The sequence below is a fragment of the Capra hircus genome, chromosome 7 (genome assembly GCF_001704415.2).
Source record: "Capra hircus breed San Clemente chromosome 7, ASM170441v1, whole genome shotgun sequence".
In the NCBI taxonomy this organism is placed as follows: domain Eukaryota; kingdom Metazoa; phylum Chordata; class Mammalia; order Artiodactyla; family Bovidae; genus Capra; species Capra hircus.
In genome coordinates, this window is record NC_030814.1 from 72,452,928 (window position 1) to 72,474,818 (window position 21,891).

Here is a 21,891-nt window from a genome sequence, read left to right on the forward strand (position 1 = left end):
CTCAGCCGTGTCCGACTCTTTGCAACCCCATTGACTGTACAGTCCATGGGATTCTCCAGGCCAGAAAACTGGAGTGGGTAGCCTTTCCCTTCTCCAGGGGATCTTCCCAACCCAGGGATCAAACCCAGTTCTCCCACATTGCAGGCGGATTCTTTACCAGCTGAGCCACCAGGGAAGCCCAGTTGATTTTCTCTAAATCCGTCATCCCTGGGAACCACACAACACAGGCCTGCCTGCCTGGTAGCTGCCTGGCGGCTGGGCCTCTGCATCTCAAATCATCTTGAAACCATTTGGTGTCATTTCAGGGGAGCTCCAAAGAGCTCCAGTACCACAGTTCTTTGTGTCTCAACACAGAAAAGAATTCAGCGAGAGGCAAAGGGATAGATAAGATGTGATTTATTAAAATAGGATGCTTGTGAGGTTTACAAGTGGGCAGGCGAGAAATACCATGCCCCAAGAACTTACTGGGCCACAGTTTCATAATCAAATGAAAAGTGGGGAGGGGGAGAAGACCTTCTATATCTTTCTCAAGTGGATGTCATGCTTCCATCACGAGCTCCTCCTCCAGGTATGGCAGTCCCTACACAGTCAAGCTAGGTCCACAAATTATTGTTTTTGATGTGTGCAGAGAGCATGTCATTAACTTGCTGAGCTCACTGGACAGGATGTGGGGCTCCTGCCACCGTTGTTTTATTGTCTGAGGGCATGTCTCCTGCTTCTGTTGCATGGTTTTGTTGCTAAGCAAGCCTGCTTGGTTTGGGGGTTAAGCAAACCTGCTTTCTCGAGTAATTTACAGGGGTCTCCCATATTTTTTTCTACTTACAGTCCCCTAGTGGGATTAACTATTTAATCACCTGTAATCAAATCATTACTTTGTCCTTATCACTCTTGGAGTCTGACTGGCAGGCCCCGGAGGGTGGACTGAATGGGGCAAAGGTGGAATGTTCCCCCTGCAAAGGCCACCCTGGATGGGTGCTGTCTGACCAGAGAGCCTGCCCTGGGACTGAGTTCACGTCCCTGGGCCCGCATCTGGGCTCAGCTGTCTCCCTGAGACACCCTGGTTCCAGGCCAGGTGCCAGTCCCCTCCCAGCAAGGCAGGTCTCTTTTCTCCACTGCAGCGTCTCCCAGGAAGTGCCGCTTCACCCCAGTCATTCTGCAGACTTAAATAATAAATTGCAGAAGAGAGAGGGGAATTGAGCAATGCACTGTGGAGGCTGGAGGCTGAGATGGAAAATCTGATGAGGAGTCAATGAAGTGAAATGGGATGGCTGGGTGGGCACTGAGACTCCGCCTGCAGCTGCGCGGGTGCTCGGGGTTGTGCTCTTTGCCACCTCACCCCAGGAGCTTAGACCTGGAGCAGAGCTGCACTGCAGCCTCCATCTTGTTGAAACCCGGAAACCGGTTTGGTCCTGCAGCTGCTTAAAGCAAGACGAAGCCCAATCTTGGGCCTCTCACCCCTCAACACATCCCTGACAGTAGGAGCCTGGCTCCCTCAGGGCTGGCACCCAGGACCCCTCAGATTGCTCCCCCAGGAGTCCATCCTGACCAGCAGGAGTGATGGTTCTCCACGGGGGTGGGGGAGAGAGGGTGGCGTTCTTCCTTGCCTTCCCTTCCTCTCGGCATTTCCATACTCCGAGGACCTCAGGGAGTCCTGGAGGGCCCAAGACTAACATGTATGCCACAAACAACAAGACAGAGAAAGACCCAGGCTGGGGAGAGCCCCAGAGTGAGATGGAGGAACAGGGAAGGCAGAGCTGGCCTGGTGTGGCGTTTGGGGATCCCAGGGCAGTAGGACTGAACCTCACTTCTGAGATGAGACCTGGGGGGCATCAAGGCCCACAGAGACCCCGTCCCACCTACTTGGCCCCCAGCCAGCAAGACATAAGACACTCCTTTTGCAGAAGTCGGTACAGTCAGGCTTAGAGCCGGGCAGAGGGTGCCCATGTGCCCCTGGAGGCAGAATGCTTGTCTTGGTGTGAGACAGTCACCAGAGTGGCCCCGACCATGATGGGGGGACCTCAGTAGCCAGGAAGGGGCCTGTGGCAGGGGGTGGACCCAGGGCCAGGCAGGACTGTGGACCTCAGTGAGAGCCAGTACGGAGGTGGAGAACTCGGAAAGGCGGACACAGCCTGGATGGGGTGAGCTCAGCCCCAGTCAAGGCCTCCACCCTGTGTGGGTCCCTCCTCCACCACAGGTTTGACTCAAACCCACCATAGGTTTGAAAAGGGGCTTCCCCATGGCTCATCAATAAAGAATCTGTCTGCAATGAAGAAAATGCATGCAGGTTTATCCCTGGGTCAGGAAAACCTCCTGGAGCAGGAAATGGCCACCTGCTCCAATATTCTTGCCGGGAAAAGCCCAAGGGCAGAGGAGCCTGGTGGGCTACAGTCCATGGGGTCACAAAGAGTCAGACACGACTGACTGAGCACACTAGTGAAAAGGAGGGACCGACAAGTGACGTAGGAGACCCAGAATTGACCAAGAACACCCGAAATGACTACGCTTATCCCGAGTTTACTATAGCGGAGACTAAGACAAGATTAAGTTCAGTTTTACATGTATACACTACTATACTTAAAATAGAGGAACTTCCCTAGTGGTCCAGGGGTTAAGAATCTGCCTTTCAGTGCAGGGGACACAGGTTCCATTCCTGATCCAGGAGCTAAGATGTTACGTGCTAAGGGGCAGCTAAGCCCATGCCCCATGACTTCTGAGCCCACATGCCCCAGAGCCCATGTTCTCCAATAAGAGAAGGCACCCCAGTGAAAACCCCATGCCCTGCAGCTAGCAGCAGCCCACACGCAGCAACAAAGACTCAGCACAACCAAAAATAAATAAATAAATAAATAATAGATAACCAACAAGGACCTTTGGGAACTCTGTTCAATATTCTGTAATAGCTTAAATGGGAAGAGAATTTGATAAAGAATACATACATGTAAATGTATAACTGAATCACTTGATTCAGTGATACAATGTATAACTGCACACCGGACACTAACACAACATTGGTCACCATCTATGCTGCAATACAAAAGAAAAAATAATTTTTTTAAGATTAAGTTCAGTTTTTGAAAACCTGAGACCATCTTTACACATTTGGGTTTGTAACCTGGAGACTCTACCTGGTGCTTGGCACAGAGCTCTCTAAGGTGGTGCTGTCCAGGCACAGCCTCTACTGAGAGTCTGTTTGTGCTGGGCTCTGTCCTGGAACAGGGTGCAGCAGTGAGCTCAGCTGAGGCGAGGCCCCAGCCCCCGGGCACGGACGCTACACACGGGGCAGTAACGCGATGGCAGTGAGTGCTGGTAAGAACTATAGCACAGAACCCTGTGTGGAGCCTCAGGGCTGCTGGGGAGGCAATCCAGGAAGACTTCTCTGAGGAGGAGACATGGGACTGAGTCTCAGATGAGGAGAAGGAGTTGAAGGCAAAAGTCAGTGGAGAAGGCTTTCCAGGTGAAGGGGCTGGAGGTGGGATGACTCGTGAGAACACAGTGAAGGGGCCCAGTGGGCTGCAGTGTGGTGTGTGCAGGGTCAGTGGGCTCGGGAAGTCATGGAGAACGGGCCTGTCTGCCCTTCATTCTATGTGATGGGAAGTGAGGGGTGAGAGGAGGTGAAGCAGGGAAGAGAACCAATCTGATCTGCTTCTTTCAAAGGATGTCTTGGGACTTCGCTGGTGGTCCAGTGGTTAAGAATCCGCCTGCACCAGGTTCAGTCCCTAGTCCAGGAAGACCCGCATGCTAAGTAGGACAGCTAAACCCATGTGTCATAATTAGCCCACACACCTCAATGAAGACTCAGCACACTCTCAAATAAGTAAATAAAATTATTAAAAATATATATTAAGGATGTATCAGAAGCAAGGGCAATCTGCAGTGAAGCACAGGGCAGTTTGCAGCACCCACCACCCTGCCATCCCACCCTGACCCTCTTGGATGGAAAGTCCATGGACTTTCTAGCTACATAAGCCATTCCATTCTAGACCAACATAGTTTGGATTTCAGAGTTCTGTGACAACTGTCATACTTATTAGACATGTCTGTGCTTAGCACATGACATATGTGGAAGAAGTGTTAATTTGGTCCCCGGAGAAAAGGTGAGAATGTTTACATGGGGAGGGAGAAGCAGCCCATGGGAAGCTGTCACTCGAGCTCAGCATGCCTGCCAGCCTTGTGGCCTCGCCAGCCTGCCCGCAGCCCCTAGCCCACTCTAGGGGCTCACATCCACAAAGTCTCTATCCTTTAATACCACACAGCAAACAAGAACTCAGTTTGCTGGGAACCAAACATTTCCAACAATAAGTCTTGGTTTGTTTTCCCTCTTCTCGATTTTCCCCCAAATAACACTTCTTTGGTCCCTTTGCCATTCTGAATCCTTCCTTCCCTCCCATGCCATGCCTTTCCTCGTCGACTCTTTCTCTCCTGACTGCTTCCCCTCACCACGTTAAATATTTTCACCTTTTCCCTAGGACCAAATGAATGCTTCTTCCACATATGTCATGTGCTGAGCAGAGACATGTCTAATAAGTATGACAGTTGTCGCAGAACTCTCTTTTGCAACTTACAGAAACCCAAGCTACACCGGTCTAGAATGGAATGACTTGTTATGTAGCCGAAAAGTCAGTGGGAAGGCATAGCTGGATCCAGGGGTAGTACAAACCATGTTTTTAGAACTTTGTTAGGGACTGGATGTTTGTGTCCTCCATAATTTACATCTTGAAACCCCAAACCCTAACGTCACTGTATTTAAAGATAGGGCCTTAATGGAAGTAATCAAGGTTAAGTGAGGCCATAAAGATGATACCATAGGCTTAGAATCCTTCTAAGAAGAAGCACAAGAATGCTGGCTGTCCCTCTCTCTCTCTGTCTCTACTTTGTCAACACCTTGATGGTGGATTCTCAGCCTCCAGTGCTGTGAGAAATAAATGTCTGTTGTTCAAGCCACAGTCTATAGTGTTTTGTTATAGCAGCTGAGCTGACTGAGACAGACTCCATTTCTCTCATCTTTCAGCTCTGCTTTCCTCTGAGTTGGAATCATTCTCAGACAAACCTACCTCTTCATGGAGGTGCCCCAGCAGCTGCAGGCTGCAAACTCACTGCTCACCACCTGGGGAGAGCCAGTTTCTCTTTGCCAATAAAGTTCCAACAAAGCAAATAGCTCCAACAGAATATAGCCAGAATATGGCTGATAAGAATATAGTGTTGTCAACCAGGGGCATATCACATACGTACCCACACCTAAAGTTAGAGGCCAGGGTCAGCCCTGCCTGAACTACAAGGACAGGTGTGTGTGTGTGTGTCTGTGTGTGTATGTGTGTGTCTGTGTGTGTCTGTGTGTTTTAGTCGCTCAGTCATGTCTGACTCTTTGAGACCCCATGGACTGTAGCCTGCCAGGGTCCTCTGTCCATGGATTTCCCAGGCAAGAATACTGGAGTGGACTGCCATTTCCTTCTCCAGGGATCTCCCCAACCTAGGAGTCCAGCTCAAGTCTCCTGCATTGCAGGCAGATTCCTTACTATACCAGGGAGATGACAGTCAGGCAGGGGAAGGATGTGTGTCAGGCCGGATCCACAGAGCTCACCTTATTTTGGGTCCTCAGGGGCTTCCCAGGTGATGCTGGTGGTAGAGAATCTGCCTGCCAATGCAGGAGACGTAAGAGACATGGGTTCGATCCCTGGGTTGGGAAGATCCCCTGGAGAAGGGAAAGGCTACCCACTCCAGCATTCTTGCCTAGAGAATCCCAAGAACAGATGAGCCTGGTGGGCTACAGTCCATGGGGTCACAAAGAGTGAGACATGACTGAGTGACTAAAACACAGACACCCTGGGGGCTCAGAGAGCTTAGAGACTTGCCGAGGACCCTGGAGTTGATCCACCACCTTTCCCTGCCCCTCTTCCCCTCACCCCTCCCAGTGCCTACACAAGGGTGCCTCCCTCTGTCCAGCAGCCGACTCCAGGCCTCTCCTCTCAGACCAGCAGCTCACCCAGCTTCCCTGCCTGCCTCCTTCCTTCCTCCTCACTCATCATGGGCTCCTGTCGTGACCCCAGTCCTGAGTTAAGCTGTTTGTTGTTGGTATGACTATTCAGGCCACTAACCCAAGGGTGCCAAAGCCAAAACCTCATGTTCCTATTACCTATATTCTTCTTTGTTTCAAACCCCCATTTCTTGCCCAGCAGCAGAAAAGAGTCTGGGTCAGTTAAGCAATTAGGGTTTATACTCAGTTGTTCCAGGGTTCTCCCTCCCCCATCTCCCAGTCCCTAGATTCCAGCAAATGTGCGTGGTTTCTCAACCTAGGTGGGAGGTGGCAGATGGGTCATAGGTTAGTGTCTGCCCTGCTGACACCCCCAAGACATATGCGGGGACATCTGGCTCTTGGCTGTCATCTCCCTTCAGTGTTGGCTGCCAATGAGGTGTCTGTGTCCCCATCTGGTCCCTGCTTGTAAAGGCCAAGATGGTTTTGGCAGTGGCCTTTCCTTGTCGTGACTAGGAAGCCCCTCCAAGCCCTCCTGGGGGACTTGGCTGCTGCCCGGGTTTCTCCCGGGCTGGGAAGCTCACTGATCTGTCTCAGGGCCCTCTCTGTGGGCCAACGCTCACCTCCTGTGTACAATCAGCACACCTTGTCAGGGCACAGGGGACCTGGGGGTCTCACTTAGCCAGGAAACAAGGCTCAGGTACCCCTGCAGTCAACTCCATTAAGAGGCTGATCCTCCGCAGCTGCCCCCACTCAAGGATTCCCTCCTCTCCCCACTCAGCAGAGCCGAGCTCACCCATTTCATTACATACACCCTCTTTCTTTCCCAGCCAGACAGAATTTTTAACCTCATCTATCTGTGGCGAAGGCCAAAAACGCACTGGGCAGAGACAGTATTCTGAATTTACTGTTTATGATGGTACCTGGGCCTTTGGGAGCTCAAGAGCTAAGATTCAACTCCTGTTTCTCTCTCCCTCTCTGCAGAGCCTGTAGCCTGCAGGCGGGGTCTGGCTGCTCTGGGTGGTGGGGAGTGTGACACGGTGACAAGGGAATCGCTGGCATCACCGGCCCACATGGGGGAAAACATCCCAGTGTCACCCACCCAGGCTGGCAGGGGTGAAGCCACAACCCTGGGGGAGACAAGGCCGTCTCTGGTGTGCCACTCTGCAAAGGTGAGGGCAATGCAGAGGTGGGGCCTTCCTTGTGGGGCAGGCCCATCAAGGCAGCCAGACACTTGGTGAGGAGCGCCTGGCAGGGGCCGGGAAAGCTGCCCTGCCTGCCGCCTAGAGGCAAGTGGACCAGGAACGCGAGAGTACCAGCCGCAGTTGGTGATCAAGGCCCAGGGGCTGCTATGGGAGCTGGAGGAACCCATCGAGCTGGGCCCAGCCCACGGCTCTTGATTTCTCTGCATATATACCTTTGTCAAATCCCGCTGTACAAAGTTGTGCACAAGGGATGCAAAGGAAAAGGTTATTCACACAGGAGCCAGGACATAAGGGGACAGCGCTTGCCATGGGCCCCTGAGGCATGAGTGGCAGGAACCAGAGGGAGAGACCCCTGGGACAGAGGGGAATTGAAGAAGCAGTGGTGTGGGTTTAAGTCTCGGGAGCTCTTTGTAGGACCTCCAACTTCAGTGGAAGGACTGTAGGCTCCAGATGCTGGGCCCGTTGGTTTGGTCACATCTGGGAACATCCCCTGGCCCTGGCGGGTTCCTGGACTCTGAACCTTTTGAAAGTTCTGATGACCTCAGTCAGGGTTGTTTCAGTTCCAAGGGGCTAAAGCCCTACTGTCATTGTCAGTTGCAAGAGGAAACACACTGACTCATAATTAAAAGTTAAGAGATGGCGAGCTGGCCACTGGAAGCCTCTGTCAAAGTTAATTTTACACCAACTTGACTGGGCAATCAAACATTACTCTGAATGTCCAGTGTCCATCAACTGATAAATGGATAAACCAAATATGCTCTATCTATGTGATTAAATATTAATCAGCCATAAAAAGAATGAAGTTCTGACACATGTTATCACATAGATGAGCCATTATGCTAAGTGAATTAAGTCAGACACAAAAGGCCACATAGTGTATGATTCCATTCATGTGAAATGTCCAGAATAGGAAGATCTATAGAGATGGATAGTAGATTAGATGTTGCCTAGGGTTGGGGGGACAGGGGGATAATAGCTAAAAGCTAATAGCTAATGCCTAGACAGCATATTAAAAAGCAGAGTCATTATTTTGCTGATAATCAAAGCTATGGTTTTTCCATGTATGGATGTCAGAGTTGGACCATAAAGAAGGCTGAGCACCAAAGAAAAGATGGTTTTAAACTGTGGTGTTGGAGAAGACTCTTGAGAGTCCCTTGGACTGCAAGGTGATCAAACAACTCCATCCTAAAGGAAATCAGTCCTGAATATTCATTGGAAGGACGGATGCTGAAGCTGAAGCTCCAATACTTTGGTCACCTGATGAGAAGAGCCAACTCATTGAAAAAGACCCTGATGCTGGGAAAGATTGAAGGCAGGAGGAGAAGGGGATGACAGAGGACAAGATGGTTGGATGACATCACTGACCCAGTGGACATGAGTTTGAGCAAGCTCTGGGAGATGGTGAAGGACAGGGAAGGCTGGCAGGCTGCAGTCCATGGGGTTGCAGAGTCAGACACGACTGAGTGACTGAACAACAGCTAACAGCTTTTGGAGATGATGAAAATTGATTGTGATGATAGTTGCATGTATCTGTGAATATACTAAAAACCATGGAATGGTTTACTTTTAAATGGGTAAAGTATATGATATGTGAATTAAATGTCAATAAAGGTGTTTTTTGTGGTTGTTGTTTTTTTAAGAAACTCTTTCTTGTGATCTTTGCAATCTGGAATCTGTGTCTTTCTCCCAGGATAAAGAGCCTAGTCTTCATGGGACCATCTCCCCCATTACTCTAACTGCCCCTCCCACATCCCTGAGTGTGGGACCCCAAATGCTGTCCCATGCATGGGACCCGAGTTAAGTCTCCTACACTCCCCTGGACCCTCATGTCCATGCAGGGGAGCCAGGGCCTCTGGAGGACCCCCTCTATGTCTGTGCTGCCCCCCCCAACCCTGTGTTGGTACCATCCACAGACTCCAGCTTTGCTTTAGCTGTCTTGTTTGGCCCTGGTGGCCAAACAGCACTTTCTGATTCCCACCCTTACGCACCCTCCAGCCCTTGCCTGTGGCCCCACCATCTTGTCCAGGATCATGCCTGATGGCCCTTTGCTTGCCTTCTTGGATTTCCCCTCCCATCTTGTGGGGTCACGCCTGGAGCTCTGGGGTCAGCCTCCCCACTTCCACCCTGATGCCCTGTCCACCCAGCTCTTTGCTCCTCCCCTCTCTGCCACCCACCTCCAGCCCAGGACATGACCCTTTGTGCACTTTCACTCATAGAGGAGGTGACTGCCAGCAGTGGGGGCTGCTGGGGGCAGTTGGCTGGGGCCCACAGTGGGGACCCTTTGGGCAGCGATCCATCGGCGTCTCCTCCATCTGCATGGGCCTCCCCCACCAGTGAGTTCTCTGCTCACCTGCCTCAGCAAGCTGGCCCAGGTGCCAAGAGCCTGGCAGCGTGGTTTCATAATTGTGAAAATCTGGAAACCGCCCAAGTGTTCGTCAAGGGGACGCTGCAGGGCTCAAAGGCAGGCTAGTCATGGAAAGGAGAACCACCTGCCAGTCCAGGAAGGATCCAGACCCACGTGGGTCTACTCACACGGAGCTTGAAAACATATTGAGTGCAAAACACAAGAAGCTGCTTATGCAGTATGATACCACTTAAGAAAGGGGGAAAAAATCCACAGAGGACTGCTACCTCTTTTAAGGCATCTTGGTATATTTGTAAAATCAAGAGGAGAAAAATCCTTCGTAGTTGCCTCTGGGGAAGGGGAGAAAGGGGCGGGGCTGGGACTGGTGGCCACAGGGGATTTTACCAGGGATGTTCTAATTTTTTTCAAAAGGAGAATAGATCCTTGTATGACACATGTAATTTATCATATCTGAAGAGAGACAAAGAATTCCAACAGCTGGGCCACATGCCCCCCTGGGCCAGACTCGCTCCTGGCTCCCCACCCACCCCCACCCCTTGGGCTTTCCTGTATCCTCACCCTTCTCACTGGACCCAGAGCTGAAGGCTGTTAGATCTTCCATTTAAAACTCCTCATCCACACCGCCCGCACTGGGGAGTTTCTTATTCCCTTTCAGATGTAACTGTCTGTCACCAATAATAGTCTTTTTCGATTTCATTTCCTTCAGCTCCTGCCAGCCACTCGAGAGCTGCCTTCCCATCCCCACTGTGGCCGCCCCCCCTCACTCAGCCCCAAGTCAGAGGGAAAAAAAATACATTTTTGCCTTTACCATGATGTATGCGATCCCATAAAATAGTGAAACAGATATGAAAGGTTGAGAGAAGGTAGATAAATGGCTCCTATTATTCTACCAATCAAATGAAATACCTCTCCACGTCCTCATTTGAATGATAATAAAACTCGGAGAGGCTGCTGGTTCGCTGTTGTCATCGCTGGCAGCAGCTCGAGCCACGGAGCCACAGGCCAAGGTAACCTTGGGGTGTCCTCTGCAACCAGCGGGGGACTGCAGCCCCCATCCCCTCCCCTCGCCCCTGACCCGGGGTTTCCCCTACTCCCAGCCCCTCCTGCTTCCCCTGCCCTGCCCCCACCTCCCCCAGCAGCTTACTCCCCCAGCCCCCAGCTCCCTTCGAGGGCCAGAGGGCAGAACTAGCCCCAGAATAAAACAGTAGGGTCCCCCAGGGCACGCGCTCCCTCGCTGCCACAGCCTTTCACCGCCCTCTCAGCCTTCCCACCCAGACCTCCTGGGAGAGGCCCTGACCTCCTGTCTAGTCTGAGCACTGGTCCCGAGCAGTCCTGTGGCGTTTGCCACATGCCTCAGTGACGATGTCTTGTTCTGTCTCTAGTCTGGGGGACATCTGTCACCACTGCTGGGCTCAATCCTGATGGCAGGGCCACATGGGACTGGCTTTGCAGTGCCCTCTTGACCTAGACACGTGCACAGAGCTTCATTCGTTCCACCTGCATTTACCAAACATGCATGGAGCCCTCCCGGGTTCAAATGGGAAGCCCTGCCCCAGAGTCTGCCTTCCCTTCTGAGCCCAGACACACCAAAGCCTTATGTGCCGATGGCTCAGTTTCCCTGGATACTTGTGGGGCCTCCTGTGAGTCCTTGCCTGACAACCAGGGACACTGGGGGCTTTTGCCTTCCCTGTGTTTCCTGCACTTCTTGGGAGCAGCACATAAGGATCCTTCTCCACCACAGGCAGTCCTGGTGGCTGTCAATCATGAGAACTTGGACCCTGGTAGGTACAAGCCCAAGAGTCTCGGCAGGCCCCTCGCTGTGATGCTGACTCTTCAGCAGAACTTTTCATTCTGATAGCCTCCCCCTGAGCCTGTACTTGAGTCCTGAGACCCCGGGTGCTGCTCTGACTCCTGTCCTTTCCTTCCAAATCCCCTTGCCAAGGTCAGTTTCTGGTCCACAGATTCACAGAGGTCTGGACAATGCCCCAAGGTGACCTCCAGGGCACTGGGACTTAGTCCATCACCTCTCCCAAATGTGACATCTGTCCCCTCTTAGGGCAGGGTTCTGAGTTGTCTCCTCACCTTGTCTCCCCAGCACCATGGACAGCACCTGCCCATATCAATGACCAAGAATGAACCGATTGTAGGGATGCCCTTTGCAGAGATAAGGACAATGTGGGCCCAGAGGGAGAGTGACAAGTTAAGACCCAAGTTTGTGTCTTTTCTCCCCAAGCCTGGGACCCCTCCCTCTTCTGGTTGCTCCCAAATACCAGATACTCCCTCTCCTGGGTTTCCTCAAGCCAAGGGGAATTCAAGCCCGCAATGAGGCCATGGGCCCACAAAGCAGAGGAGGGTGGGGAGAACAAGTGTGGTATGCAGGGCTAACTGATTGCAAGCATCAGGAAGCTCCGGGGTTGCCCTGGGAGGTTGCCAGAAAGCTTCCTGAAGCCACAGCAGTGCGGAGCCCGCTCAGGCCACCTCTCAGTCCCTGTGTCAGGCCTCCCTTTGCTCGGGTTTCAAAGCCCTGGCAGAGACAGGCAGATGACCCTCTTATGGCCAAGGTAAGGCTCTGATGGACAGGCCCCACTGGGCTGCTTGTGTTGAAGGAGAAGCCCGAAGAGGAAAAGAGAGCTGTTACTCCCCAACAAGAGGAGTGAACTCAGGCAACCTAAGTCCCACAGCCCATAAGCCAGGCTACCCAGACTCAATTTCTGGTTTCTGCCTGGCTTAGCCTCCCAAGGGCTATTTTGGGACCCACCCAGTTGTCCAGAATCCCCACAGGGTTAAGGGCACAGACTTGGAGATCGAGGGCTCCTTGGAGGGGACTGACACTGTACGTTCTGTACCAAGGAACCCAAGACCTGTGGAAAGACAGTGACGGAGCCCAGATCCTTCCCACCCCAGCACAGGGCCAACCCTGACTAAGGACCCTCCAGGCTCCACCAGGGATGAGGCAGCATGGATGAGGGCAGGAGAGGTGAGCTGTGTGACCCATGGCAGGCCACTGAGATCTGAGCTTCCATCTCCTCATGTATAAAAGGAGGCTGCTTCTCAGGATTATTGTCAGGATTAGACAAATATGAAGTTTATGTGCTGCTATGAAAATACTTGGAATGCAAGTAAAAACACAAGTCCACACAAACACTTGTACATGAAAGTTCATAGCAGATTTATTCATAGTTGCCAAAAACTGGACATAATTCAGATGCTCCATCAACTGACTAGTGAAAGTGTCTGCAGAATGGAATACTACTCAGCAGTAAAAGGGACCAGCCTCATATGGGCATGGCAACACTGATGCATCTCAGGAGTATTATGATAAGAGGCAGAGCCAGACTCTGAAGGCAGGCGGCTACCCTGTGATCTCATACACAGAGGATCATACTCCTATAAAGTCACTGTAGACACTGAATTTGTGACTCAACCATCGCTCCTGGGGGAATACACACAGGGTTAGGTTCTAGCAAGCCTTTGGTCACATCTGTGTCAGCCAATCAATACAGAACTTTGTTGTGTGTGTGGTTCTGTTTAGAGAAAAACACTTCAATATATATATAGTTGAGTCATTAACATTGAACTCACAGCCAGCGGCGCTAACTCCTGTCTGAGCAAAGCTTTTCTAACTCGCGTATTCTCTGTGCTGGGCACATCACAGCCTTCTCGTGCTGAGGAATGTTAGACAGCACTTTGGCACCACACTTTGTGTGTGTTAATAGCCTAGTCGTGTCTGACTCTTTGTGACCCCATGGACTGTAGCCTGCCAGTCTCCTCTGTCCGTGGGATTCTCCAGGCAAGAATATTGGAGTGGGTTGCCAGTTCTTCTCCAGGGGAATCTTCCTGACCCAGGGGTCGAACCCAGGTCTCCTACATTGCAGGTAGCTTCTTTACCACCTGAACCACCAGGGAAGCCCTACACTTCAGGTTCATTTTAAACAGCAAAACCACCACCGACCAAAAAAAAAAAAAAATTAAATGCAAAAAATGCAGCACTAAAAAGACTGCAAAGAGAAAACTTGTTTACAATAGGAACTGAAGCAAAAAGAAGAGCCTTGCCTTGTTCAGTCTCAGCTGGGGATGTAAATCAGATGAATTAAATTTTTTACTGCTCTTAATGTGTCCACAAATGACCACACAAGCACTGTGAGAGTTGATTTCAAGGTTACAAATGAATTTTAGCAAATAGGTGAGTTCTTAAACATGGGATCTGCAAATACTGAGGACTGACTGTATAAGAAAAAATCTAAGCTGCAAGGCAGTGATTGGGGTGGAGGTGGGGGAGGGTGTGAGCAGAGACTAGCCAGGAAGGACCATGGGGCACCTTGTGGGTGATGGCAGTGTTCTTTATCTTGATCGTGGTGGAGGTTACACAGGGAAATACATTTGTAAAACTCATTGAAATATACACTAAAAATGGGTACATTCTATTGTTTGTAAATTATACCTTCAGGAAGTTGAGTTTACAAAAATGACTTAGAAAAGGGATATCGGATTGTTTTTCCATTCCTCTTGGGATCTCAGGGGCCAGCCCCCTTGAAAAAGTCAGCACAGAATAAAGAAAGAGGCAGGGAGTGCTGACTCAGGCTCCATTTGGAAGCTGTTTGCACTGCCCTCCCAGCCTTGCCCCTGTATGAGAGAGAGCATGTATGACTCAGAACTTCAGCTTCTCTAGCTCAGACACTGTCATTTCCACTGGGTCTATCAGAACCTTTTTGGTTGCAGGTAGACAGAAACTTAAATCAGCTTAGATAAAAAAAAAAAAAAGCGGGCGGGGGCGGGGCGTGGTGAGTGGGACAAGAAAACAAGCTTTAGCTACCAAAGAGGAGAAGGAGGAAGGGGTGGATGATGAATTTGGGTTTAACAGATATACATATAATATATAAAGTAGATAAGCAACAAGGACCGCACGGGGAGCTATACCCAATATTTTGTAACAACCTATATGGCAAAGAATCTAAAAAAGAAGATATTAATATACATATGTACGTACATATATATAACTGAATCACTTTGCTGTACACGTAAAACATTATAAATCAACTATACTTCAATAAAAAAAGACTTATATACAAATTTTCATAGCAGCTTTATTTGAGGTAGCCCTCAAATAACAAACTGGAAACTGGTGAATGAACAGTGAATTATAGTATATCCATACTATGAAATATTATTTAGCAATACAGTGAATAAATTTTTGATACATGCAACAACATGGATAAATTTCAAAACAATTAATTCTAGATGAAAGAAGCCATACCAAAAAAGTACATAGTGATTTTATTTATATGAAGTTTTAGAATATGTAAAATCTATGAGGAAAATAGATCAATAGGGGTAAAGAGAAGAGGGACAGAAGAAAAGAATCCCAAATAATCCCGAGAAAACTTTAGGGATGATGATTTGGGGTGTTCATTTATTGGTCATGGTGATAATATCATGAGTGTATACCTGTTAAAATTGGTCACATTGTACACTTTAAATATGTACTTAATTGTATGTCAATATTACCACAATAAAACTGTTTTAAAGACTGGGGAAAAAAAGAGATGTTATTTGCTCATGTCATTGGGAAGAGCAGGAAAGCTCTGCCATTAGACACGACCAGATCTAGGGTTCAAGTATGGTCACAGGCTCTCTTGACTTTACTCCTCTGTGTGAGCTTCACTCTGGGACCATTGACAGGAAGGTGGTCACTAGTAACCCCAGAATGCCAAAGAGAGGGAGCTTCTCTGTTATAAAACACCCGGGAGCAGGTGTCCTTTGCCCAACCCTCCACAGCCAAGGAGCCTGGGTCCTGTTCCTATTCCCCTTAAAGAACGTGGACTAAAGGTGGGGGAGATTTCTCTCTAAAAGATAACTCAGGTGCTGTTCCCAGAATATGGGGGAAGAGATGGTGACCAGGCAGAGACAGTAGGTACCCAACAACCAATTTGCCTTGAGCCAGAGCTACCTTTCCTGAACATATTGATACATCAAGAACTGAGCCTGGCAGGGAATGAATGGGACATGGGAATTAAAATCAGCATTCTAGAGCCCCACAGAAAACAGTGGAGTATTCTGACTATGTGTCTCAAGAAACAGCAGAAAGGTTTCCTGGGGCCTATGCCTCTAATCCCCAGTTTTCACAGGCTAGAAGATACAGTCTGACTTTACTTCCCAGCTGTTTGCCTTAAATGCAGAATCCAGATGCCATTTACTCCTCTTGCTACTGAGATTCCACTGACTCAAGTATCTTGCCCCTGTTTTGAGGTCAACATGAATCATTTTTGAAATCTCTCTTCCTGGCACAGTAAGAGCTCGCTCACTCGGTTTTGATCTCAGGGAAATACCATACTACTTTCTTTTTGGCAGGACCATGATGATGGACCCTGGAGAAGAGAATGGCAACCCACTCCAGTATTCTTGCCTGGAGAATCCCAAGGACAGAGCAGCCTGATAGGCTATAGTCCATGGGGTCGCAAAGAGTCGGATATGGCTGAGTGACTGACACACACATAGTGATGGAACTTCTTGAGCATCAGTGAATTTTCTCAGACTCTTGCTATTAGCAGATCAGTTTTGCCTCCACCTCCTTCAAGAAATTTATTTGAGGACATACGGAGTTTTCTTTAGTTTGACAAACATGTATTAAGTATCTGTTTAATTGGAAGCAAGATGAATGAGATGGTCTCTGCCCTTGTTCCTTCTTTTTTTAATCTTTACACTTATTGATTTTCTTGTGTTATTGCATTGGATAGTTCTCCACTACAATGTCAATACTTGGTATCCTTGTCAGATTCCTGCTACTATTGTTTCAACATTAAGTATAACTGGTAGATGCTCTTTAACACATTAAAGAAATTCCCTCTTATCTCTAGTTGCTAAGAAGTTGTGATTTAAAAAACTGATAAATCAGTGTTTAAATTTATCAGATGCTTTTTCTATATCATATTTTCTGGAATCTGTAATTCAAAAGGCATACTGCACTGAGCTCTAGTAGAGGGGAGGCAGGGGATAAAGAAACATTTGAGTAGGTCCTTCAAGGGTGTGACAAACTCACCAGCCTCATTGAGGGGAATGACACTGTGCACTGGGGGAACAATCTTGGCAAGGTTATACAAGTGTGAACACACCTTCAGAGAATGGCTTCTAGGCTGAGTGGTTCTTTCAAATGAGAGTCTCTCCCCTGGTTTGCAAATATCTGCCCACTGTGGGATCAGGACATGCCTCAGCCTCACAGTGACAGTAACTTGGGCATTCTACAGTGAAGTCTGCCCATATGGCAAAAATCAAAAGAACGGTTGAGATTATCCAAGAAAATTACTTAAACTGCCCATAAAAAACATATATGGGTTTTATGTCTAAAACTCTGTAAGAATTCTAGAGTGCTCCTGCTTGCCTGCCAGGCTCACTCCAACCTCCTTCTGGGAGTTGTATTAAGCTTTGCCCTTCAATGTTTCTGTTCATTAATATATTTGGTTCTTTTTAAAAATATGTATTTATTTGGCTGTGCTGAGTCTTAGTTGTGGCATTCAAGATCTTTGATCTTTGTTGCAACGTGAGGGATCCTTTAGCTGTGGTGCGCAAACTCTCAGCTGCAGCATGTGGGATTCCCTGCCCAGGGATCAAACCTAGTTCCCCCGCACTGGGAGCAAAGAGTCTTAGCCACTGGACCACTGGGGAAGCCCCGATATATTTGTTAGTTGCTAGGAGGGTACTTGAAATGCATCTCAGGTCAACCAGAAGCTAGGTGACACACGATGTCATTGCTCCGTACACAGAGCAGAGACTGGATACCTTCCCCCAGAATGACCAGCAAGGCCTCTGTGTCTCCTCTCAGTCAGGTTGAGGTCGGCCTGACACCCCTGAAAGTCTGCCCCTCCCTAATCTGTAGGCGTATGACCAGAGAGAGACAGGGATCTTTGCAAGCCTGACTCTGGCCCAGCTGACCCAGGTCAGACCTTTCTCTCCGACTTTGCATGTGGCTAACACCATCTGGAACAGGGACCCATCCACCACAACCCCACAAGCCTGGCAACTGGGCTTTTGGCCTTGACCATGATCATCCTTACCTTATTGCCACCAACTTCTCAGCTCCTCTCCTCCTCACAGGCCATGCTCTAGCCACACTGGTCCCTTCTTCTTTCTCCAACACCCAAAGCTCATGTCGGCCTCAGGGCCTTTGCTCTGCACATTCCCTTTCCCAGAATGCTCTTTCCTTGTCACTACTCAGGTTTCAACTCACATGTTACCTCCCCCAGGCTCTTCCTAAAGCAGCACTCCATTCAGGCATTCCGATCATGTAACCCCGTTTATTTTCATCTGAGCATTTATCACCATTTATTACCATATTAAGTATGTATTTCCCTAGTCACTGTTCATCCCCCTGACCATAAAAAAGATCTTGACTATTTGGGTCACCTAGCAACTACCCAGCGCCTGGCACATGGTAACCACTTAATAAATACTTGTTGACTGACTGGGCAATGGAATCCGTGGCTGGCCGATTTGGCTTTGGGGTGTCTTGGTCCCTCCTCCACACAAGACTAATTGGGGACCTGCCTTACTTGGGCCCCAGCATTCATATCCTTCCTGGGATGCCATCCCAGAACTCCAGTCCCTCCTCGGAGACTGGCCTCTGCCTCCACACCAGCAGGCAGCTGAATTCCAGAGCCCCTCTGCTCACCAGTGTGCTCATCCGGACCCAGGGTCAGGTTGAGGGTGGGATGGCAGCCCAGAGGAGTGGGCAGAGGCAGCTGTAGCCTGCCCAGCTGACTCGAAGGCCTCCTCAGTGCATCTCCATCTCCTGCCCACCTCTCCGCCCTGCCAGGGCCTCCTGGTGAGCATCCCTCAGAGGCACCTCCTGCGCCATTCATCCCCATTAGCCGCTGTCCATACTGGGCTGGTGGGAGATCAATTACCAGTGCTGGCCACTGAACCGTGTTAATGAGGATGTACGCTCACTCCGCTGGTGGCGGGGATGGGTGGGAGGGGCAGAGAAGGCAGGGGCAGAGAGCAGCAAGGGAGGCTACCTACTAAGGTCTTGGGCAGGGGTTCCCCTCTAAGGACCCTGGGAGATGCTTGGGCAGAGACCCTGGGAACCAAGGCTTAGCTCAAGCTGTGTGTGGGAGCAGAGGGAACAGCCTGGCTGGAGATTCGGGCCTCGGTGGGTAGAGGTGACACTGATGAGAAGAGGGGCTCCTCGGGCTTGGCTTCCCATTCTTTAGAGCCTGTGCTCGGATCCTCCCCTCTACCAAGAATGCCCTCCCTGTGTCTGCCCCATAGCCCAGGGGCCAGCTCACACGACCCTGGCAATGCTTCTGGACCACCTCTACCCTCACCACTGACTGAAAAACCACTCCAGCCTCTTGGCTCCCGGCCCCTCTGGACCTCGCTCTGTGTAATTCTGACTCTACCAGAATCTGGGCTCCCCGATGGCATCAGTGGTAAAGAACCCGCCAATGCAGGAGACATAGCAGACGCAGGTTTGATCCCTGGCCGGGGAAGATCCCCTGGAGAAAGGCATGGCAACGCCCCCTCCACTGGCCTTGCCTGGAGAATCCCACAGACAGAGGAGCCTGGAAGGCTGCAGCCCATGGGTCTCGAAGAGTCGGACACGACTGAAACTATTGTACACCAGATTGTACTGATTTGTGTGAAAAGACATTCAGCCTCTGTCATTAGAGCAACTCGAAGGAAAACCATGAGAGGAGATGGTTCTCCTCTATCAGATTGCGAAGGTAGAAAAGGCGGATAAAGGGGCGCAGGCTCTGACTACTGCAGCGGGAGGGGCAGGTCCCACCTTAGTAACGACTGAGTGTGACCTCTTCAGAGGGTAATTGGACAATAGCTATGTAAATTCCAAATGTACCTGCCCTTTGACCTAGCCTTTCACTTCCAAGCATTCATCCTCTGACATACAAGTGCCCAAAGATAAAAGTGCTCACTGCCCGGAAATGTCCTCCGTGTCCATCAGGAGGGGTCCTGAGAGTCACTCAGGCCATACCACGCAATAGGCATCCCTGGTCTCCTGCCTGCGGAGGGAGATAAGCAGAGCGTCCATCTCCAATATTCGGGGAGTCAATCAGTTAATATAAATAAAGTGCTTAGAGGAGCGTCCAGCACAGAGTAAGTATAAGTTCTTGCTATTATTATGGGTTTGCTGTTGTTGAAAAGCACTGGGTGGATCTGTACACGCTGCTATGTAATTATCTCCCAGAAATGCTGGTCAGTGAAAAATGCAGACAGAGGCTGCTGGCGGTGCAGGACGCAGCTTAAGTTCTGCTTTGTTTCTAGAGGAGATCTGCTTTTGAATGCATAGACCATCTCCGGAGGAGTGGTCCAGGCTGACAGCGCTGCTCTCCGGGTAGGGGCAGGAGAGCAGGGGACAGGGACGAGAGGGAGATTTGCACAGAGCCTTCCAGGCAGTCTGCAGTTTCTAACCACATGCCTACACTACCTATTCAAACAAATAAACCACCCGTAAAGACTGGTGATTCACCTGTCTGTGTCTCCCACCAGACCATGAGCCCCCTGAGGGCAGAAACTGTGTTGGAGCTGCTGCAGAATTTCTGGCCTGGCCAACACTGGCTGATGGGTGAACCTGGCCAGTGTTGGCTGGTGGGTGAGCTGGCTGCAATTCCACATAGCCCATCTGCTGGGAACCACTGCCCCCCACTACCACAAGGCATGATTCCCAGGAGACACCAACAGATTGGGGATGGGGCATGCTGGAGCAGCCTGGGGAGGGTCTGGCCTCAGCAGGAGGCAGGGCTGAAGAGCTAATTCCCTGAAGATCATTTCTGGAAGCAGGATCCAAGTGTCCAGGTGCGTGGCCAGGCCTCCAGGAGCCTAAAGCAGCAGCCTTCCTCAAGGACTGGGCTCTCTCTTGGGCCACAGAGCAGGCCCCTTTGTTTGCAGGAGGCTGATATTCCCATCTGTCTGTGTGGCTGCACAGGGGATCAGGAAGGCATTACCGTGGCAACAGCCTTCACAGCACCAAGGGGCTAGCTGTGGGGCGTTCACACCTCTGACGGGCCGAGTTCCAGGCCCCAGATCTGTGGTAATGCAGCCTGCCCAGCCAGTGTCTAGGGCAAGGGGCAGAAATGAGGCCCCTGGGCACAGGAAGGGACCTGCTGGGGCCACCTCTGCAATCAGACCTGACTTAGGGCCACCCTCTGCTGCTGCCCTCATCCTCCTGTTTAGCGAATGGTGGCTGCTCCAGCTGGAAACTCAGGGGAGAGGGCCTGGCTGCCAGAGCCTCGAGGTGCAAAGCGCCCCAGAGCAGGAACAGCTTGACTGCCCACTATCCATGGACAGTCAAGGAAAGGGAGGGAGAGGCAAAACATGACTTATCCCTGCAGCGGACGTCCCCGAAGGTGAGAAAGGTAGCAGCTTTACATGCACAAGATGTGACTCTGTTCAAAATGCATCACGGTGGGGGTGGGGCGGGGGTGGGGGTAGCCCAGCAGGATGGGGACAGTATCCTGCCACTTACACTCATAACCATGCTGAACATTTTCTATGAATACATGATATGAGGACAAAATTTTTAAAATGCAAGTGATCCAGAGAGATCTATAGCTCACAGCTTCAGTGTCACTGGAAGAGGAGAGGGGAACAGGATGGGGCACTAAGAAGACCATCGTGTTATCCACATTTTAAGTAGTTGTTCAGTCGCTCAGTCGTGTCCGACTCTTTGCAGCCCCACGGACTGCAGCACACCAGGCTTCCCTGTGCATCACCATCTCCCGGAGCTTGCTCAAACTCATGTCCATTGAGTCAGTGATGTCATCCAACCATCTCATTCTCTGTTGTCCCCTTCTCCTCCTGCCTTCAATCTTTCCCAACATCAGGGTCTTTTCTAATGAGTTTTAAGTAGAATGGGTTCCTAATTTACCTGTCCTATCAAAATGATTTAAAAGTAATATAAAAAGTCATTGATCCAACTTCCTGTCTCATTGAGGCTCCCTCTGGCCATCCCATTTATTGCTGAGTCCTGACCCACCCCCATACTCTCAGGGCCCCTCATATTTTCAACAACACTCACATCCTCTCCTGGGTGAGGGACTCACCACCAGGCCAATGCTCCATGGTCTTCTCTCCTCCTGGGGGGGGTCTCCCTTCCTGGGCGGGATCTCCCTTGGGGCCGGGAGGGGGGACATACCAGCCTGTGCGTGCAGCCAATCCAGTCCACTGCCTGTTTTTACATAGCTCCAGAGCTATATATATAAAAGAATGGTTTTATGTTTTTTAATTGTTGAAAATCAAAAGAGGGATAGTATTTTGTGACACATTAAAATTATATGAAATTCAAATTTCAGTGTCCAGAAAATGTTATTTGAACATAGCCACGCTCATTTGTCTGTCTTGGCAAA